Below are 5705 nucleotides of genomic sequence, written 5' to 3'. Positions count from 1 at the left end.
GAGTCGGGCGCTCTGTCTAGTCTGCCAGGCCCAAGTCCAGGGGGACTTGGGCCCCAGTTGCATCTCCTGTGTGTGTGACAGCCAGTCAGGCCAGAGGGACTTGTCAGCTGGGAGTGCTGCTTGGGCACTCCTGCAGAGAGGTGGGTGCACCCAGGCCCCTGATATAGCACCCCGCCTCCCCCTGGGAGAAGATACAGTTAAAGCTTGGTGGGCCCTGATCCCAAGGAGTGCAGGCCACTGGAGGGACTCCCAGAGCCCCCTGGGGCAGCTGGACCTGCTCGGCCTCCCACTGGAGACCACAGTCTGGTCCTCTCCCCCCACCCCACTCACTTCCTCCTTGTTCTCAACTGCAGTCTGACTTTTTATTTTATGTCTTTACTTTTTAAATTCACTGAATTCACACAACCTCAAATGAACCGTTTTAAACTGTACGTTTTATGGCATTATGTACACCACAGCACTGCATACCCATCGTCACCCCCGGCTCCACATGGCCGTCACCCCTAAAGGATCCTGCACCCACCTGCAGCCCCTCCTCGCGCCCCTGGAGACCCCCATTCTACTTCCCATCCCCGTGGATCTGCCTGTCCTGGACATGTCAGGTACACAGCCGTGCCATACACCAGGTGGCCTTGGGACAGGTTTCCTTCACTTGACGTCTTGTCTTCAAGGTCCACCCATGTTGCATCAGTGTCAGTGCCCCTTTTCTTGGGTGGTTGAGCACCCCACGGCGTGGGCAGACCCGTCAGCTGGAGATGCCTGTGGGTTACTGGCGGCAGAGCTGCTGTCACCACTCGCGCAGGTTGTGTGAGTGCACACCAGGAGACGGTGTGCAGCTTGGCGCTGGCAGAGAGGGAGGGGCCGCGCAGGCCTGGGGTGAGGGGCAGGGCGGAGCAGGGCAGCAGGGGTTGGGGCCCTCACCAGCCCACACCGTCCCTCTGCCCTCTCCACCCTTTCCTGACTGACTGACTCCCTCTGCAAGCCGCTCCCACACCAGACCATGGGTTTTCCGAAGCAGGAGCCCGAGACTGTCCCGGCTCCCATGCCCTCTGGGTGATGTTCAGACCCTGCGGAGTCCTTGGGAGCTGGCTGCTCACGCTCCCACCGTCACCGGCACCCAGCCCCCACCTTCCGGAACATTCCGTGCTTTCTCAGGCTGGCTCACCTCTTCATGTTCCCTCTCCTCAGGCTGACTTTCTCCTTTCTCGGATTGGCAAAATTCAGCCCTTAAGATCCAGATTATACGTCATCTCCTTCATTAAACCCTTTCTATTTTTGTTTTTATGCAGGATGCTTTTGTGACAAGTGACATAAACCAAGTTGGGACATGTCCACAGACACATTTCAGTTTGCTTTGCACTCACAATGTGGGCTTGGCCTCCCCACCTGGGCTCCCACCCCACCAAGGACAGCCCCACATCTGTGTGTTCCCAGCTGGACTAGAACACCTGGCAGGGAGGCCCATTCCCACCCAGACCCACTCTGGCGGGAGGGCAGGTGGTGGCTGGACAGGTGGGTGAGAATGGATGTGGGTCCCAACCCCGCTGTTGTTCCATCACCGTCTGTGGCCCCATCGCATTCTGCCCGCTCTCCTCTGGTTGCCCCAGGATATCCTTATCCTTGAAGGCCAAACCTCCGCTCCCGTGGCCTGAGCAAAGTGGGCAGCGCCAGCTGACTCAGCCACGTCTCCAGGGGCCTGGGCTCTAGCTCTCAGCCCTCAGGGCTCTAGTGCCTTTCCCTCGCCTTGGGCCCGTCCCACGCTGGCTGGAGCAGTGCTGACATGGCGGCCTTCCCCTGCTGAGACGGCCCAGAGCGCCCCTTAGAGCAGAGAAGGTCTGTATCCAAATTGCTGTTCATCTGCCCAGACACCCACTACAGGCAGGGCCAGGCTCAGCCAGGGCGGCCCCAGCTGCAGCGATGCCTGACGCTCCCATGGAACCATGGCTGTCATTCTCCTGCCTCCCCTATGCTGTGAGGAGCTGGGGTGAGAAAGGGCCCGTGCCCTGCCCGTGGGCAGCGAGAAGAAAAGTTCAAAGGTGGCCTGGGTCTCACAGCAGAGCCCACTTTCTCTGCCACGTGGAGCTGGCAGCACTGCAGCCCCCACCCCAGATGGACGTCCAGCACCCACCCCAGCAGTCCTTCCTGCTGCTGAGGTCCTATGCCCGCGGCCTGGCACTGCCCTTTAGCCCAGCCCAGGAAGCCGGGAGGCCTCCACCGACACCCCAATGCTGCTGGGGCTGGATGTCTGGGACAGGCGGTGACTCGGGGGGAGCAGAGTGCATGGCACAGACATGGCATCGGTGCCTTGAGGTGATACCCCAGGAGGACAGGCATCTTCCCATGGGACTCCTGCCCAAAACACACAACCTCAGGCCAGTTGTGAAGAAATGCTGCACCAGCCCAAATCATGGGATACTCTACACAACACTTAACCTTCAAACTGCTCAAGGTCGTGAAAGACAAGGCACATCTGAGGGCCTGCTCCAGATGGAGGGGCTCAGTGTGGGTCCTGAGGGGGTCCTGCAGCAGAAGGACACTAGCGGGAACCCAAGAGAGTCCCATAGTTCAGGTCTTCGTCCGTAGCACCTGTTCTCGGTCACGGAAAGATGGTCACTTAAGGTGTTCATGTTAGGGAAGTAGGAGAGGCTGCCTGGGAGTTCTCCACACGATATTTAGAATTCTGTAAAATTAGTTCAAAATAAAAAGACTTTTTAAATTTAAAGTGGCATCTGTCGTGGGTAGATTTGAAGGATGTTGAAATCCTGACCCCCATATGTAGCCTTACTTACTTGGAAATAGGGTCTTTGCAGGTAACCAAGTAAAGGTGAGGCTCCTGACCTAACATGACTGGTGTCCTCAGGAAAAAGGGACGCTTGGACACAGACACGCACAGGGAGAAGGCCACGTGAAGATGCAGGCAGAGACCCAGGTGATGTGTCCACAGCCGCGGAGCGCCATTGACGCCGCTACTAGACTCTAGGAGAGAGCGGGAGCGGGGTCTCCTCGCGGCCCCAGAGGGAACCAGCAGCCGGCACTTCCAGCCTCAGAGCTGGGAGACAACCTGAGGTTTAAGCGGCCCCATCTGTGCTGCTTTGCAAGCTAACAGTGTTGGCAGAGCCCCTGTGGTCAGGCCGCAACCTTAGAACAGGACTGGGGGGAGGGCCTGGAACAGGGGTGGGGGGGGTGGGGGGGCGGTGGCCTCCCCAAGCCTCCCCTCCCAGGCCACCTGCTGCGGGCCACCATCGCTGCAGCCCCAACCAACAGAACAGCTGCTCTGCTCTGCTCCCAGGCCCTGGGGCAGCTCCCTGCAGCCACGTCTGCATGTTTGCTCTGTGTGAGTTTTCGGTTTGACCAGGAGGTTACAATTTTATCTCCCATTCAGTAAACATCCCAGCACTAACCCTGCCCAGAGAGTTGTGAGTGGGGATTTTAGGCAGGAACAGTGCGGTCCCTGGGACGAGGGGACTCAGCCCTCCACCTTTCAGACAAAGTTGTCCCCAGGCGAGAACACGTCCTGCCCTGTGGGCTCCTGTGCAGACTGGGAACAGGCGCATGGCTTCTGGGTGCCACGCAGGTAGCCGCTGGGCCACGGGCGCTAAAGGGTGAGTGGCCTGTTTCCTCGTCCTCCTCCTGGAAACGGTGGGACATTACCGAGGTGCCTGGGCCCACTCCCGGCCTGATAGCCCATGACTTTCTGCTTCATAACACAAAATCGCGCTTTTCATCAAGAAGCTCATATTCTCAAGATGATTCAAAAATTCACAGAGCAAATCCAATGCCGGCTTGCCTCCCAACTCCTTCATTTTTTAACCCCAAACAAGTTGTCCTGCAAATCCTTGATGTCATAAACCGCCTGGGGGTGGCTCTGGGTACTCCAGGAACACCCCAATATCACCACTGGTGACAGATCCACAAGTCTGGCTCTGAATGGACTAGTGTGCACACTGCCTGTTGGGGGGGACACAGCCTCACAACCCCCCAGCTCCTGGTCCCATGCTGGCCTTGCTGGGAGTCTCTACGTGACTTGGCCTCTGAGAGGCTGCTTCCCTCTGGGGCGCTGTAACACCCATCGTCAGCGGCTGACGTCTCTTGAGCTCTCTCTATAGCCAGGTACCCCCTCAACCCCGCAGGCGAACTGATGGTGTGGCACATCACACGCAGCCCTAAGCTGGAGTTGCTCCGCCCATGTCTTAGTGGAGGCTCCGCCCCTGGTCCTTTGGGAGTGCCCGGCGGGGCTATTGGCACAAACACGGCCATTCACTGCACTCAGAGGTGCTGGGGAGCTGAGATGTGCCAGGACCCGTTCAGGCCCCAGGCCTGGCACATGTCCCCCTGGCCAAGGCGACATTAGCTTCCCCTCGGTCAAAAGCCAGTAGAGGGCNTGGTCCCTGGACAAGGTCAGATCCGGCCCCTCTGACTGTGTGGTGTGGGGAGGGGCTGAGGAAGGCTGACAGGCTGACCAGTGCAGCCCCCGCTTGGCTCCCGGATGTGCTGCCCCCCCTTCGGCCATGCAGCCGTCTGCAGTGATTTGGAAGTGTAGAAAATGGGATTATCCAGGAACAGATGTGCACAAAAGGGGTGAAATGGAAGTGGTACCGTGGCGCCCGCCTCTGATTGTCTCTGAAGCCCCGGCGGCCAGCCCCCCCAGCGGCCCGGTGGGTCCAGCCGGAGCCCTGCCGGGCGCCTCATTGAAATTGAATTGATACTTTGTGAACTTCATTTGTGAATAATGTGATCTGACAGGGACAAATGTGACGGGGGATTGTTTTCAAACCGACTCCAAATGAAACTTATTATTGGGTAAATACAGACGCCTTTGTCTGGCCTCCCTTCCCTCCGCCTGCGGCCTGAATATGTATCAGCTCAGGTAATTGAATTGATGATGGGGGTGGGGGGACAGGCGGTGCCCTCCCCAGGCTGCTGGGCGGTGGGCGGCTGGTGGCACGTGGCCCTGGGGCCGCCCTGCCGAGCGCCCGCTGGCGGCCCTGGGCCCGTCAGGCCTCAGATGTCCTACATATTAATTTCCCTTCGCCAGCGTTTGCCGAGCGCAGCTCAAACCCAGTTAGCGGGATTGATGAAGGCGGCAAAAGGATACGACGCACGCTGATTCCACCTTTTCAGCTTCGATTAGTTCAGCCCGAGGTTAGTCCCGTCAGAGCTTGATTACGTGGTCGGACCGGGGAGGCCGTGCCCGCGATGGGGCCCAGGAAGGCTTCAGTGCGGCCCATTATCTTACGGTGTCCCCGGGCGGGCGGCACAGGCAGGAGAAGCCCAGGCCCCGAGTGCCCAGCACCGTGGTGGGCCCGGCCTGGAGCCACTCTTGCTGCAAAGTTTGTTGCCTGGCTCACGGGCAGGAAAGGGTCTCCTTGGCTGTGCGTTAAGGACCCAGGCTCACCACCTGCCCGCTGTTGAGCTCTTCTGTCCTCACGCAGGCAGGCCTGGGGTCCCAGCTCCCACCTGCTGCCATCGGCGTCCTCGCCTGCACTCAGGGTGATAAAGCATGTGCGTGCTGGCCCCACGCAGCCTCACGCCTCCCTCCTTTAATTGTCAAAACAACCCCCAAGATCGAGACCCGACCATGCTGACTTGCCCTTTTCAAGTGAGGAGACTGAGTCCCAGGTAAGGCGGGTCCAAGCCTGGTGCCTCCAAGGCCCCTACGTCTGGCCACCATCACGGTGAATTCTTCACAGGATGAGGCCTGGAAG

This window comes from Hipposideros armiger, unplaced genomic scaffold, assembly GCF_001890085.2.
Source record: "Hipposideros armiger isolate ML-2016 unplaced genomic scaffold, ASM189008v1 scaffold_282, whole genome shotgun sequence".
NCBI classification, from domain to species: Eukaryota; Metazoa; Chordata; class Mammalia; order Chiroptera; family Hipposideridae; genus Hipposideros; species Hipposideros armiger.
Note: the sequence above shows the minus strand (reverse complement) of the source record.